Here is a 17,014-nt window from a genome sequence, read left to right as displayed (position 1 = left end):
CTTCCCACAACAGACACCTTGTGAGGTAGGTGGGGCTGAGGGAGTTCTGAATGAACTGTGACTAGTCCAAGATCACCCCGCAGGAATGTAGGAGGGGGAAAACAAATCTGGTTCACCAGATAAGGGTCCACTGGCCACATGGAGGAGTGGGGAATCAAACTTGGTTCTCCAGGTTAGAGTTCTCTTAACCACTTCACCATGCTGGCTCTCAGCGATTTGCTTCTTATCCTAAGGCCTCACGGAACAGATTCCAAATCTCCAAGACCAGCTGAGCCTGTGGCTGACTGGGGTTGTCACAAGGGCTTGCTTTTTTTTACAGCCACATGAGATGGTGTTCAGCCCACTTTCCCTCACACAGGACACTGCTTTGTACCCAACCAGCCTCAGGAGTTGGTACAGTGATAGAAACTTTCCTAGTGCGTCTTCAAGGAATTGTTGAATCTGTACTTGCATCATGCACCAATGTTGATGGTGAAGACAGCAATTATCAACAGCATGGAAGTAAAGCATTATTGACATATTTACTGTTTACAGTTAATTTGAAACCCACTTTCAGCAAAGCAAGATCTTGCTTGGCTCAGCACTTGCGCTAGATTTTGGCTCGAGAAGCTTTCAATAACACTTTGTTCATGCAAGCCTGCCCTTGTGAATGTTTTACCCTTCCAATTACTTAAAAAAGAACAGAGGAAACGGGAGACTTCTTACCTGTCCATCATTTTAAAGTCTGTCCTTCATTTAAATAATGAAATGACCTGCATTTCATGCAGATTAATTTCCTACCAACTTGAAACAAAGGGTAAGAAGAGAGATAGCAAGTCACCCAAAAGTCAAGTGCTAATTTTCTCAGCATGCTACGAGCTTGTTAGTTTATGGCTTTTCTGCTTGTTGAAAATCAGGTGGGAGAAAGGGTCAGGGTTTGAGTGGGAACATTAGACAATATTTGCAATGTTCAGTTTAAGTTCATAAAAGGACATCCAGAGGGAAGGTACTGATAAAACAAAGCCAGTGTTATTAAGCATGTGAGATGACTGCTGAAAATGGCAGCGCCATGTCATATCTACTAAAGTCTAGTGCAACTTAACCTGCGTCCTATATTTTTTTACCCAGCTGCTGGTAGTGAAGGAACTATACAGTATTGAGGACATCAAATCTCTCACACAATACAAGAATGCCATAAGGACTAGGGGCTGTAGGAAGAGTGCTAGGCCAGTCATAACTAACCATAAGATCTGAACAAATGTATCTGAAGCCCAATGGATCACTGAGCTCTCACCTTGCTTTGTCCTACTTGTGTCTCGGGTGACGAGTCTCTGCTCGCACATCCATAAATGCAGCAAAGAGTAGAACAAGATGGAGCAGCTTTGGACAAGAATATGCAGCGAGAATTCCCCCTCCCACATTCTAAATGCCAATACGGCACTCATGACTTCTTACAGAACATTGTGATCTCAGGCACCGCACCATCTGTTTTTCTCTTCCTTTTTTCTTCTTCTCCTTCCCAAAACATACAATTGGATCTGCTTGAGGGAGCCTTTGGAGAACTTATTTGTCTGTAACAGGGTCCCACTGGGAGCAGCTGGATGGGTGTACAAAGCGTGGAAAGACATGCCTCATTCCTTTCAGATAAAGCCAGGAAACTGAAGGTAACTGGCACAGTACAACAAGTTCCGAGTGAGCCCTGGCAGTTGTCTGTGCATTCTGACTCCCTTCTCCTCTTCCAGTCCTATTTGTCTACCTTCCTACTCAAACATTCTGGCCATTCCTCTCTACCCAGGATTGCGTTAATGAATGAGGATCACTGTCACATCTTATGCAATGGAATTCCTGCACTGGCAGGATCTGCTGAGCGTGTGACAAAATTTAGAAGACCTAAAACTCACACTAGGGGAAGTTTCCAAGGAAGGGACAAAGTGGAGCTGCGTGCATGGCTGAAGTATGCCTGGTAAGGAAAAAAACTAAAGAAGGGATTCAGGAACAATTCCTCCTTTTCCCCTTCTGGGTTTCACACCATTTGCAATTTCTTCATAGCAAAACTTAGCTATGTTTCTGTTTACTATGAGGTATCAAAAAGAAACAAAAACAAATACTATTCAAACCTACGCCCCAAGAATCTATCTTTGACCTTGCGATTACATTTGATGTTCTCTCTACCCCAATACTCCCCACCCCAACAAAAACACACACGTTGAAAACAAATGGCAAGGGAAATAATGTTCGTCACTGCTTGTGCTCAAATAAAGTCAAGGAGAAAATATTACCTGTCTCTTAGGATAAGGGTGCTTGATAAATTTGCCAGGCATACAAGTATTGTCGTGTGTTCCCCACTTCCCTAACGGATGGTCAAGGGCCTTTGCATTAAAGCTTTGTCTGCAATCCATGCATTTAGTTTCCTCTGGAGATTTGCAGTGTCATATTTGTTTTATTTGTAAATATCCAAGCAAAGCGATGCCAAAGAGGCACTTCTATAAGATGTCCATGTACGAGCCTAGAGAGAAACTCTTCACCTTAAGGTGCTTTGCCTTTATGGAATTCACTATTCTGTCTATGTTTCTGAGCCTGTTGACTTCAAAAAAACTGCTATTTCTTCATTAATTCTCCACACACACAATTAAAAAAAAAGTTGGGAGCATGTCACCATTTCCAAGGTCTGATATGTAAATAATCAAACCGTTCTCAAGAAGGAATTTCATAGCTTTTAGCTCCCATGGTGAAAACATCAACTTCAGCTGAAAAAGGAATAGTTAGGCAGAAAGCTCTAACTATGCAGTGCTCCAATTATATCCTTTTCAGATTATTAGGGTCAGTAAAAGTTCCCCCTCTGGCACACAAGAATTTTAGATTCTCCCTTCCTTCCCCAGTCACTTGCTTTCTAAGACATGAGACATTGTCACAAGAGCTGGCACATTCCCAGTCTGCCTTGGGATGACTCAGAGTCTGACTCAATGCTTGCTCATGATCAGGGACTTTGGACCCTTATGCTCAACAGCCAAATCTCAGGGCTGATTCTTATAACCGTCTAAGATTATGACAGCTGCAGGAAAATTAGCCTGGGCTTGTTTTCAGCTGCTGTAGCCATGTTGCGAGCCAACAGATATGGTTGCCAGTAGTGATCATAAATTTAACTATGATCACCAGTTAGGAAAGGCTATAATCTACATGATCCTAAAAATAATTATTCGAAAGACCCGAGAAAAACGGGGCCAGAGATTACCTCTTTCAATATGATGCTTGGCTGCTTCACCGATTTAAACATGTTAAAGATTGGGTTGGAAATGAAATATGTCAAGAAACTGGTCCCTTTAAGCAGTTTCTTGCTCACTTCAAACAATGTTCAGGCTGAGGCCTAGTTAAAAATTGTGGAAGTTTCTTTCCCTTAGAGCTCAGGTCAAGCTGTTTGTGCCTTCGAAAGCTGATTCTGCACAGGCCAAATAAAACAAGTTGATGCCCTTTTAAAAAGCATTTGTGGGGGAGGAGGAAAGTTCTCACAGAACTTTCCCCCCAAATGCTTCTAGCCCATTCTTTTTGCCAGAAAAATCACTAATTCTGTGACTTTTTTCCTGTGTGAACTACAGCAAGCAGGAAGCATTCAATTCCCACCTCCTTCTGTCCGCCATTATGGTGGATTCCCCAGGCGGCTTCCATTTGAGTGGATTCTCTAATAGGCAGCCACCATGCCGTGCAAGTGGGGGGATTTCTCATGTGGGGGGGGGGTCTCGGGTGGGGGGATTCTCAGCTGCACGGTTTTCATTTCCTGTTTGAGCTGTGCTGCCTCCTGTGAATCAGCCAAAGGGTCAGATAAGGAAGATGGGAGGCAACCCAGGTGCTGGTCAGACCATTAGGCCTGGCAGTTTCAAGGCTACAAGAATCCTGGAGGGTCCATTCCATTTCACTGGTGTCCAAGCTTATGGGTGGGAGAAGGTGTTTAACTGGACCTGATGCTGCTGCAGAGCATTTGGTCTAATAGGTGAACTCACCTGATTGGTTGAGTAACCTGATTAGCAATATACCGGATTGGTCGAATTACATCATTTGATGTACATTTGACTGGTTATCTAGAATCAGACCAACACAAGTCACTGAGCATAACGGAAAGATCTTTCATTCTAGTTTTGCCCTGTGTCTGGATTACATCTGACTTTGGGACACTTCTTGATTCTGTGTGGATCATACTCACCAAAACCCTTATCTTGCAGTCTGATTTTTGAAATTCTGTTGGACTCAGTCTTGTTCGGTAATATCTGGATCTTGAACCTATGCTTGTACATGTGTTTTAGTTCCGATTTACAGCTTAGTTATTTTTATCCTCACTGTTAAATGTGTTTGTTGTTGTATATATCTGCACAATCTTAATACATAATTGGCTAAGGGTTCGAACATCTGATGACAAACCCTTAGCCAATTGCAGTGCAGGACACACAGGGGTCCAAGCCCTGTGGGTCCTGCGTCCCCATTCGCAATTGCTGGCCATGCAGAGTAGTAGGCCTGGCAAGGCTCTCTAACCTTGTAGAAGCAATGGCATGCAAGGAAAAAAATGGTGGTCCTTCCACAGGCCTCTGTAAACACAAACAGTGATCAACACCAGAGAGCAATGGTCACCACATTTTTGTGAATACATGAAGCTGCCTTATACTGAGTCAGACCAGACCATCAAAATCAATATTGTCTGCTCTGACTGATAGTAATTCTCACATCATCTACTACCTGATTCTTGTAACTGGAGATGTCTGGGATTCAACCTGGGGCTGTCTGCATACAAAGGAGATGATCCACTCCTGAGCTATGGCCCTTCTGCACATTCTTAGCACTATCATGTTCACTTTTTGGCGCATGTACACAACCAGCATGGCTGGTGAAGCAACTGTGAAGCTAGCCTTTTTCTGTAGCTGCCATAGGTTGAAATGGCTGTGAAAATATGCTTTCCCTGTGGAGGAAAGAAGTGTTCTGGCCTCAAAATATTCCTTGACAGATCTGCTCAAGGTTTCGCAGGTTAAACTTTAGATTATAAATCAGTGGCACACAGAAAACCATCCATCTCCTTTGCTCCAGCTGTCAAGCATTCAGCTACCCACTCAACAGATGGTTCCTTGAAGGACAGAGAGACTGCTTGTGAAGCATAAACGCTGTGCTTTTAAGAGGACCAGAATGAAAACTTCATGTACCTGCATAGGCTGACTGGAGCTCTTCCGTTGCCTGTGTCAGCCAGAAATGAGAGAGGGAATCTGTAAGACACCAATCTGTTGCTGTTTGGTAGATGAAATTTCACATGCATTGGCTCAGATACATCAAACATATTATGGGATGGTGGTTACCCTGGCAACAGAAACCAAAGCACATATGGCTGTCAGAGAACTAGCAGGAACTATCAAGGAACAGAACAGGCTCAGAGGTGGTGCTGGGAGGAATGCTCAACCCAGGTAGGATTTAAGATTAGTAAGATTTAAGGCTACCTTCTTTTGATGTTGGGTTGACACAACAGCAATAACAAATTATACTGGTTGCAGGGTATGTGTTTCTTCTTGACATTCTGACCAGGCTCTTGAGAAACAATATGGCTATCTTGGAAGACTTCTTGCTTTCTTCTCATCTGTACAGCATTGAGTGGGGGTGGCAGGAGACAATCATTGGTGATTTCCACACAGCAGAAATAAAATATCTTGAGGATGTTTTTGAAACCATTTTGGGGAAGATGTTCACAAAGCTGTCTCCCCTAAAAAGTCCTCAGACCATTTTATTTCTCTCAACCTGGGTTTTTCAAAAATCACTGAACTCGCAATTTCTGCCCCCTATCCATGTTGAAGACATTTCCTGCCTGCTGAGTGAACAAAAGCAGGAAGAAACACTTAATTTCTCCCACCCAAACCTCTTTCATTTTTGCAATTTGTGCCCACCATCTTGTGTGCTGCAGAAGGGAGTCTCTGAAGGTTAATCACAAAGGTTTCTTCTGCTTGCAGCTGATCCGCATGCAATTTCCATGTAATAAGTAGACAAATAAAATTTGTTTTGCCTAACAATCCCATGCAGGTGTCATTTTTCCTAGTTTTTTTTAGTTTTCAGGGGAATGTTTGCGAAGCTACAATGATTAGGGAAACTTCAATATGCACATATTACATATTCATGTCATTGTAGCTTCGCAAACATTCCCCTGAAAACAAAAGAAAAAATTGCTAGGCAAAACAAACTTTATTTCATTTACTTTTTACATGGAAATAGCGTGCAGATGAGCTGCAAGCAGAGGAAACCTCCGTGGAAAAGTTTTGCCAAATGACAGAAGCATGGAGAATCTGTGCAGAAGCACACAAAATGGTGGGCGCAACTGTGAAACTGACAAGAGCTCCATGCAGCAGGAGGTGGGGCGGGGGGGAGATCTGTTTTGCCTGGCAACACTTTTGACTGGCTATTTTTGGTGGGCTGTTGTGAACTTAAAAGCCAAAACGGATCTTTTAAAAATGCCCTCAGGATGTTTATTTCTGCTGTACAGAAAGGACCATTGTTTCAGTCTTTTATGGGTTCAGTGTATCAGTTGTTCTACCATACCAGCTGCTGGGTGAGAAAGAAGACCTCTAGAACTGGTTGAAAAGAAGAAAACTGCGTGTTATATTCTATGTCTCCACAAAGTCCTGTCCAAGAGCCCAATCTCATCAGACCTCAGAAACTAAGCAGGGTTGGCCCTGATTATTATTTGAACAGGAGACCACCGAGGAAGTCCAGGGTCACTATGTAGAGGCAGGCAGTGGCAAACCACAGCTAAATATCCCTTGCTTTGAAAACCCTAGGGGATCACCATAAGTTAGTTGCAACTTGACAACACTTCCCACCACTAGGGAATCAACCTTCGAAACAAGAATGTAAACACTGAAATCCCATGGGTCCCGCCCCCGCCCCTCTCTCTTGCTTTCAGTGCCTTTTGCATTCTATTAATGGAGAAAACAACACTGGCTAGCTGATCTGTTTGGAATTTTCCTAATTGTATTTAGTTGCTTTGACAGTAATCTGTAAGAGTGGCACCGATGCCAACAGATAAATACATACATTTGGGAAGACTTAACATTTCTTCATGTGTTCAGGGTTTTTTTTTCCCTAGAGGCATACTTGTTTTATGGATTGCATTGCAGCCACCTACAGGTTCTGAGTAACTGATTAGTGCCTAGATTTTTTTTAAGCCATTGTCAAAATTTGAAATGAATATTTTCAGTGCATAATCGCTATCACCAAGGCTTAACCTTTGCAATGAAATGCTAGACCAAATAAGAAACTCTGACCATATCTGAACAGTGTTTGCCTTTCTTGGGGAAAGACTCAGTATAGATGCTGGAATACTAGTAAGTGGGCTTGTGGCAGCCTGCTAATCTTGGGCGGGGGGGGGGGGGCACAACTACATTCTGCTTCAGCTGATTCTTGCACATGGTTGCCTAGGGAAACCTCACATACAGCACACCATGGCAATCTTGCCTCAAGGATCCAAAGATGTGAATGAGGGTTGCTAGGTCTCAATCTTATAAAAAAGACTTCTCAACTTCTCCTTAGGTGGATTGATGAGTAATTCAAATCAGAATAGTAACCTGTGCTCCCTTGATGCTGCAGTGTATCCAGGTACTTCCAAATGTATGACTAAAGGAATCCGAAGTCTGTTAGTCCAAAATATCTATTAATATTGACCTCCTGGTGTCAAGGCCTACCGATTGCCATTGTTTCAATCTTTTATGAGTTCAGTAAATCCATTGTTCTACCATACCAGCTACTGGGTGAGAAAGTAGACCAGAAATGGATAAAAAGGAAAGCTGGGTGTTATTAATACATTCTTTGTGCCGTGTTCAATGTCTTCACAGAATCCTGTCCAGGAGTATAGAAACAGGAACTATAACAAAATGGAACTTCATGGCTTTTGTGGAGAAATGCCCTTCACTCCCCCCCCCCCCCCCCGCATTATATCAGTATTTGAAAAACATGGGAGAGTACTCTTTCTATGAACTGCAAGCCTGGCTGCAAGTCTGTATCTGGCAAAGAAGAAAGGAGCCAGGATCATCAAAACCAAGCCTAGAGCACTTCTGGGGTTTGTTAGGCAAATGGCTGCAGCTGGAGTACAACAAAAGGTTTATTATCTAACAGCTCTGCTAGATTGTCACACCAAAATGAAGAGACTGGGAGAGTCATCAAAATTCTATATAGATTTTTTTCCATCTTGGAACAAGAAGATTGTGAATTACTTCAGAGGTGGACAGGCCCCAAGGGAACATTACACAAATTCCAGACACAAAGAATAAGCTCTCTTATCCTTACTTTCTTATTCTGACTCTTAAGCTCTTATCTCTTGTATTCTTCTGTATACATGCCATGTAGAACTATTTACCTAAGGATTTCATCTTGATCGTGTGCCAAAGGACAGTGGGAGAAGTGCCAGTTCATGCTGCAACTTCAACAGTTACTTCAACAATCCGTTTGGTGCCAGAATCATTTCCCCATAATTTTTCCTCTGTTGTTTTTCCAATTACTTTTACCACAATTTTAAAAATCTGTTTCTGAGCCAGCTTTTCTTGAGTATGTGATCATGTTGTAATGGTCTTTATTTCTCCATCCCACCAAACACTTGGCCCTTATTCACACCCCCATATAGTTACTCAACCTCCCCTTCAGCCATTTTCTCCTTCCCCTTGTCCTCCATTTTCAAATGAAAAAAATTCTCTTTATCATATTGCATTGGCAATGTAATGTTAGGGCGCAAACCCAAGACATATCAATTGGATCAGCTTTGTCAATTTCATCTTAAATTAGTGATTAGGCTTCAGCCCTGATATAATCTTTTGGTAAATTTCGGGTATGGTGTTTTTTTTTAACTTGATAAGGGCGTGTACAGCCAATATCTATCAGCTCTATTTGGCTCTTACTGAAAATATTCAGGTTAAAAAACCCAAACCCAAAAGATGGGAGACAGATCCTGCATGCAGGGCTGATGTACATCAGTCTGGCATGAAGGATCAGGCCTGCTCTCCCCCCATCTCTGCTGTCCCAGTCCCAGAGGTCGGGGAAGGAAACTTTCATCCTAAGCTGCTCAGCCCAGCATGAGGTGTCCAGGCCACTCTTCCACCCCCTCCTGCTGTCCCAGCTGAAAAGGTTGTGACAGCAGAGGTAGAGGGAGGATCTTTCCTCAGCCCGGCATGAAGGATCAGAGCCACTTTCCCATTTTTCATTTTTTGGGGGGTGGGTGGGTGATGTGTGTTTTGGTTCCTTGAAGTGATGGTGCCTGTTGTAGTAGTTGTTGTTGCTTCTGTTTGGGGTTGGTAGTGTTCATTACCAACTGAGACATTTTAATTGCTGCTTCAAAATGCAATTGCGCAATAACACTAGAGCACCTGAGCAAAAAAAGGGAAGGGGGTACTCTTCTGCATCACAGATGACTTCCCACCCTCATCAGAAATAATAGTATGTTTTCAGCAGTAACATGTGGAATAAATGCGACTGAAGATACAAGGAAGGGGAACCCCCTAAACAATGGGGGGGGGGGGGGGGGGAGAGAAGTGTCCAGAATTATTTCACAGAAAATGTTTCCAAAGCGTAAGGTTTGGCCACTAGGAAAATCTAGGGTAAGCTATACATGCGGGAAAGGCCCTTGTTTAGAATAAACGTAGAGTTTAGAGGGCTGTGTTTTCACTGTTTCTTTATATCCTGATGCTTATACAGACTACACGTCTATTTGTTCAATAAGCTTATATTTTGAATGACCAAAGCCTGATATCTATACCAAAACCTTTCTGATTCTACTTTTGAAAGAGCAGTAAAGGAGATGGGCAGCAGTTTAGCTCACCATCCTTTGAGCACAGTAGTGGGACAGATTTTCCCCATGGTAACTAATATGATAGAAGCAGAAAGTGCAGAAACACAGATATAGAGTGTACAAGTCCATCTAGCATGAGTTACGTTTTTCAAATTTGTTGATGGCATCCCTGGGTTTAAAGGGAAGAACATTTCACCAGAGACCTGAGATGGCCATGGTGGCTTTTCCAATCTCACAAACTAATACGGAACAGTCTTTGCAAGAAGTGGCATAGTGCCAAAGGGGGTGTGCGTGATGCACTGGGTGGGCGCCACTGTGGTGCCTTCTGGGACGTGGCAGGGGCGTTCCGGGGTGGGAGCATGGCAGGGGCGCAGAGTGCACCCGTGCCCCGGGCACAGTTCCCCCTCGCTCCGGCCCTGCTTGCAAGACTCTGCCTTCATGCCTTGTTACAAGGAAGACCCTAAGAAATCTCCCTACAGAAATATATTCTGGAACCTTCTTGCCACAAATAAGGACCAGTGAAACAGCCCCATCAGTACCCACTGTAGACATTATCTCAAACACCTCATAATCAGTGGGATCAAAAGTGTCACAAAGTGTACATTGAATCAACAAGGTACTGTTTATTCCACTTATCTCTAGGTAAAGTTAATCAACCAGGGCTACAAGTGGAGTCTCATTCCATAGATAGGGTGAAAGCCAGATTGGCGGCCTCCAGTAATCAGATATTTTTCAAGGGTGCCTGAAGCTGCAAAGCAGCCACTTCTTTAGAAAGAAAAATTGGATCATAGGTTGGAGTGAAAATGATTGCCGGAAGAAAATCAGCATTAAATGCATTTTGCTTCTTTGAGGTGAAGTTGAATGGATTGGTCACAGCTTCGAGAGTCACCTTCTTCACTTCTTTAAAGATTAGCAGATCCCCCTAGCTGCAAAAGGACCCATCTTCTCTTGGATGACTCTCACCAGCCAGTGTGGGCATGCATCCACTGGGAAATGGCAGCTTGCTTGCCCCAAAACATTCTTTCTGCTTTGGGGCAATACCAACTGATGTTGATCCAAGTTGCAATGATGAGGCCTATCCATGACGGTTTGTTTCAGTTAGCACCTGCTGCCTCTTGTCAAGCCAAAGATGAATATTGTCTCTGGAGCATATGGAAATATTCACCCTGCAGGCACACCACCTTTGCCAAGACAGCAAAGGTTACTCACCAGTGCCACCATTCACTCACACCGCACAAACACCAGCAAATGCCAGCCAGACCAAAAAGTTGTTTCTTCATGGCTGCCACTATTGAAAATGTTATAATGATAATCAGTGCTTGCAGCAGTCAGCAGCCTGGAAGAATATATGGAAGGTAATTCTTGCAAGCCGTAATGAGAGAAAAGATAATGTGCGTGCACTCGCAGACACACACACACACTTTGTTTTAAGTATTTCTTTAATGCCTATCACTTTTTAACTTTAGTACTCTACAAAACATGAGTAATCCTAATACTTTCAGGAGGTGCCTGAACTTCTGCTGAACCACGCATGCCTTTCAGCTGAGGTAGTGACTTTCTGCTGTGGATTTCAGTTCTCTGAAGGTCAATTGATACTACTGAAATCTAATAGCGTGTACACATCGGGGAAGAGATTTTAGGAAAATTACAGTACAAGGCTGAGCTCCGTCAGGGAGTCTCAAATGTCTGTGCATTTCTCCTGGAGCCAACTCCCTTCTTCTGATGACAACAGTTCATCATTCACTTGCAATGCTCTGACTTCCCTCCAGACTCAGTCAGCTGCTGAAGGGCCACTGCCTGCTATTCTGTAAAAAGTATAGGAAATTTCAAGCACCTGAGCAATGCCACACACTTTATTCTGGCCATGTGGCTGGAACAGCTGATTGCCAGGCACCTGATTAATAGGCTGCCATTTGCTGTAATGCTAGATGGCCAAGCAGTTGGCTGTGGAGAGGAGGGAAGAGAGAACACAGGGGCAGGACAGCTGCTTGGCACTTAGAATGTGATATGAGTATTTCAAGATATTTAGCAGTGGGCTGCCAGTAAAGGGGAAAGGCCGTGGTTTGGTGGTGCTGTACCTGCTTTGCATTCAGAGGGTTCCAAGTTCAGGCCCCAGCACCTCCAGCTGTCTGATTGGGGTAGTAAATCGTGTGACAGAAGTGTAAATCTGGAGAGTCAGTGTAGACAATCATGACCTTCATAGGCCAATGGTTTGATTCAGGGTAAGGCAAATGTATTTACCGTATTTATTCAGGATAGTACGATGCTGTCTTTTCAGAGTCCTGCCTGAAGTAATCTAGACTTCTGAGATGGATCTCCTGCACTGAACCACACTTAGGAACTTAGGAAACTATCATTCTGCTTGGGAGGGCACAGTGAATGCCGCATGAAAATAGATAATAACAAAAGTGTATTTTATTTGGTTTCCAGTGTCTGTGTCAGGAACTCAAGATTAAATATTACCAAGGGTTGGTTTGTTTATTTATCACAAAAATATTTATTTATTTATTACAAAAAGTGATCTTTTTACCACTAAAAAAGCTATGCTGGGGATCATGTGATCTCTTTTGATAAAAGCCAAGAGGGAGAGAGGCTGAAATAAGGGAAACCCTTGAGAGCAGCAGAAAACCTGGTAGGAAGCAACTCACATTGAAGTTAGCTTTCTGGTGCTTTGAGGAGAGAGAGAGAGAAAAATCACTTTTAATGCTGCATGGTTTTCCAAATACATTAAAACATGTAGCTCATGGTTGTCATCCATGGCTGCCTCCAGTCTGACCTTTCTGGTCCTAGGAAAACAGAGATGCCATTTTAGGATCCCATATGGGAATGTTTGGCTGCGTGGACACAAACATGCTTACAAGCCAAAAGCCCAACTAAATGAACATCTATTACAAATAAATTATGACCTTACTGGGACCCCACGATATGCTTCACTGGCTCTTTGTCCCATAAGTAATAACTTCATCCGCAAACGCCCTGTGAGACTCTCTGCTGAAATGAACTGTGCTTTCACATGGATGGAGATTTCCCTTAAAGCAAAAGGTCACTGGAACAACATCCCAGCACGCATCTGAGGCAACGGATTGTGCCAAAGTGACCAAATGCCATCTCTTTGTCTTTGTCACAGGGTCATAAATTAGGAATGTTCTTTCTAAAAGTCAGAGGCATAGGAAGTGAGGTGGAACCAACCTGTTCCTGCAATAAATTCATAAACTATTACAATCAGATGTGGCCTTTTGTTTCCTGTGTAAATGCAGCCCTTATTTACTTACATTTCCAATTTTAGCCAGTCTGAATGTCTTGTGACATGAATTTGTTTTTGAGATTGCTTTGCCGTACCTATCTCACAGTGGGCCTTTCCCCACTTACCTTAAGCCCCACGCTACTTGAGCAGAGTAGTGCGGGGTCCCCTGGCACTCCCCACGACAGGGGCGGCGACAGCGCAGCCGCCTCGACGCTGCCGCTGTCGCGCCCCCTCACCGTGCGGCATCCCAGGCGCTCTTCTTAAGGGCGCCTTTTGATGACCCCGTGCAGAGCACGAAGTCGTGGGGACGCCTGGGCGCGCGCCTGGGATGCCGCATAGGGGGAATGGAAGAAAGTGGGGAAAGGCCCAATGTATCTGCAATTTTAAAAAAAATTCTCAGAAGCATGTTTAATTTTTACAACTCCTACCCTAGACAATATTCTGGTAGCCTGACATCTTTCTCTTCCTCTCCCAGACAGACATGCCCACACCCGCACAACCTTTCAGCTCAGTTTCAGAGGGAACTGTGTTGGTCTGCAGTAGAACAGTTAGGTTTGAGTCCAGTAGCACCTCTAGGCCAAACAAGAGTTTCTGGGTATAAGCTTTAGAGACATAGCTCCCTTTGTCGGACACAGCAGAATAGAAGTGAAGGCTGAGTCCTTTTATCTGAGTCTCTCCAGCTCAGAGTTCTACGTCTTGACTGACCTGGGATTCATCACAAAACACAGTGCCAAAAGAATAGCAGGAAGTGAACATGATGTCAGCATGAGACAGAATCAGGTTATGTCAGCAAAAAGGAAATGGGGAGTTGTCTCTGGTTCATAAGGCAGTTGGGGCTCTCCCTTGTTTAAAACACTGATTAGCAGTTACTTAATGACTGGCAGTGCATTTAGTGATTTTGACTGATTTTATGTTCTTTTAGTTTTATTGTTTTAGTAATATTTTATATTATTCTTATGTAATTTAGATCCATGGTTTTCAAAACTTCAGGAATCTTTTTCCACACAGAAAAGACAACTAGGCCTTTGCTGAGGATCCCCTGATGCGGATCTTCTCACAGATTGTATCCTGGGCTGATTCAGACAATATATATGAGATGGCATACAAAGGAAGAAACTGTTCACCTCCTGCCACATAGTACAATGGCTCCACTTCTAATATTACCAGGTACTAATGGGCCGATTACACACAAAACATCTGCTGTACGATGAGGGCAAATGTGCGTCACTGCAAGAGTTCTTGTGTGGGCATATTTCCTCAAGTCTCGCTTTGACTTTGTATTCTCCCCGTGGCAAGCGAGACCACTTCTAACATGACTTTAATTTTGCTTTGCAGCTGGAACAGGCAGATTTGCCAATGACCATAGCTTTGCCCTGGACCTCTTCCCTCTGTCCACAGTCAGTCCGCCTACTCTCATACCCCCCACTTCCTCGCACTGCTTTGCATACTTCCCTCTTGCCCTCCTCCCTGCTGCTGACTCCTTCCTGCTTCTCTAAATGCTTGAATTACTAAATTATTATAATAAAAACAGAGAGTTGGTGTTTGCAAAGCAACAGCACCAGCAGGGTCTCTTTCTGGCTCCATCCCAACTCCTCCACTCTGCTTCTGCCCTGATGATTGGGAGGGCATTTTTAAAACTTTCGTTCAGACAAGCCTCTGTTTTAAAAAGCAAACTTCTCTCTCTTGCAGCAAGAGTGTGTGTGTGTGTATGGGAAGGGAGAAGAGAATATCAGTGAGATCTGTGCTTTAAGTCTGTTCATGGACAGAGTTAAGAGAAGCAGCAAAAGAAGAGGCCGGTTGAGACTTCAGAGAGCAGCTGCAGGGCAGGCTCTGGGCTGCTCTCTCATGTGCAAACAGAAATGCGAGGAGAGCCCTTTGCAAGCCCACTGTACAGAGAAGAGTCCCAAGGTAAGCATTCCTTGCATAATCAGCATTGTACTACATGCAGTAGTATAATGTTTGAATGAAGCCAAAACCATGAATTTCTGTATTTAAACTGTGAGATCAACAGTCAATGTGAATTTACATTAATAGGATTTTGTTCCATTTGGACCAACCATGTGGACAATACTTGAGCTGGGGTCCGAGGGCCCCACTAATCCTCACTCTTTCCCTGGCTCCCACAGTGTGTAGGGCTGGGTATCATAAGTGTTTCAATAAGTGTCCAAAGTGTCCAAAGAAACACAAGGTTCCTGGGACATACTTTGAAAACCAATTATTTCTATACTTTATGGCTTCTACCTTGAGCGTATGTCTGAAAAATAGGGTATCAGTCAAGCATAAAATAAACCAAATGGAGAGAAACACCAGCAGAAATATGCCTGAGGGAATGCCTTTTGTGTTGGATAGTTCTCTTCACAGCAATACTCTGTTATTGTGGTCTGGGCTCAAGCATGTGGGGAGTGAAATAGATACATTTGATCAAAATTCCAGGGGACCAAAGCCTGTGCTGCAAACCCATTGCCATATTTTATTCATACCTCTTTGAAAATAAAACAGACTTTTTCCCCCCCTTTCACAACTCATGAGATTTATGTACATTTGTGACGGAAGCTATCAAAGGAACTTGTATTATGGATTTGTGCCAGAGAAATGATGCTTGGAGACTGGTTGTCCTTTGGTGCAGGGGAGACCAACCCCCTGATTTGCTAAGTGAATTCTCAAACAGCATTAAAAAGCTGGGTAAAGAACAGTAGGTGGTGCCAAATCTCACTCCTCACAAGTATTTGCTCAGCAAATGTGTAAGCTTCTCTGAGGCGGATCTAAGTGAAGTTTATATCATCTGTGACAATTCCTTAAAGGAGTTAGTCACACATGAAACTGCCTTATGCGGAATCAGACCCTTGGTCCATCAAAGTCAATATTGTTTGCACACACTGGAAGCCGTTCCCCCAAGAACTCAGAGAGAGGCCTGTCACATCATCTAGTCACGTGCCTTATTTTTTAAACTGGGGATGCCAGGGATATAACTGGAGACCTGCTGCATGCACAAGAGATGCTCTACCAATAAGCACAGGCCTCTCCTTAAATTACCCTCTATGAATATCGGCAGATCCTAAGAGGGAGGATGGGAAAGAATGAACCAGCACTCAGCTCTTGTAGCCCTCCCATACATGCCCAGGGTAATGCTGATCTCCACTTGAGGGTCAGGAAGGAATTTTCCTCAGGCCAGATTGGGCCAGGGAGTCTAGAGGTTTTTTGCCTTCCTCTAGGCCATATGTGTCAAACTCAGGGCCTCCAGATGTTCATGGAGTACAATTCCCAGTAGCCCCTGCTAGCATGGCCAATTGGTCCTGCTGGAATGGGTTGATGGGATTCGTAGTCCATGAACACCTGGAAGGCCTGAGTTTGACACCTATGCTCTAGGAATTCAGCAGGGGTCACTGGAGGGGGGGGGGGGAGAGAAGGTAGCTGTGAATTTCCTGCATTGTGCAGGGGTTTGGACTAGATGACCCTTGATGTCTCTTCCAACTCTTAAGATTCTATCTGATCTTCCATAGACTATGTGTCCAACCCTACCCATTAGACAGTATGGTGTAGCAGTTAAAGTACTGGATTAATGATGGATCCCTGGTTTCAAATCTCTACTCAGCCATGAAGGTCACAGATTGACCTTGGGACACCATGAGGTTAAAAGAGAGACAATAGAGAACCATGGTGTCCTGCCCTCGGAGAAAGTGTGGGACAAAAACATATCAGTGAGATATATAATAACAAACATATTCAGTCATTTTTAAAAGCAGGAAGCCAGTCTACAAATATATATTGAATTATACTTTCTGCAGAAAACAAGGCACACAAAGATGTTATTTATTTATAGTCTGCCTTTCTCATTGAGATTAAAGGTAGATTACGTAAACCCGTACACTTAATAGAATGAGAAGAAATAACAAATCCTGCAATAGAACTGAGGAGAAATCTGAAACAAAGCATAAGTATTAAACATGACAACTTGAACAATGCAAGAAATGGTATTACATAAACAAAAATATGCAGTGAGA

This window comes from Sphaerodactylus townsendi, linkage group LG03, assembly GCF_021028975.2.
Source record: "Sphaerodactylus townsendi isolate TG3544 linkage group LG03, MPM_Stown_v2.3, whole genome shotgun sequence".
In the NCBI taxonomy this organism is placed as follows: Eukaryota; Metazoa; Chordata; class Lepidosauria; order Squamata; family Sphaerodactylidae; genus Sphaerodactylus; species Sphaerodactylus townsendi.
The sequence above is the reverse complement of the archived record's forward strand: the minus strand, read 5'-3'. Positions refer to the sequence as shown.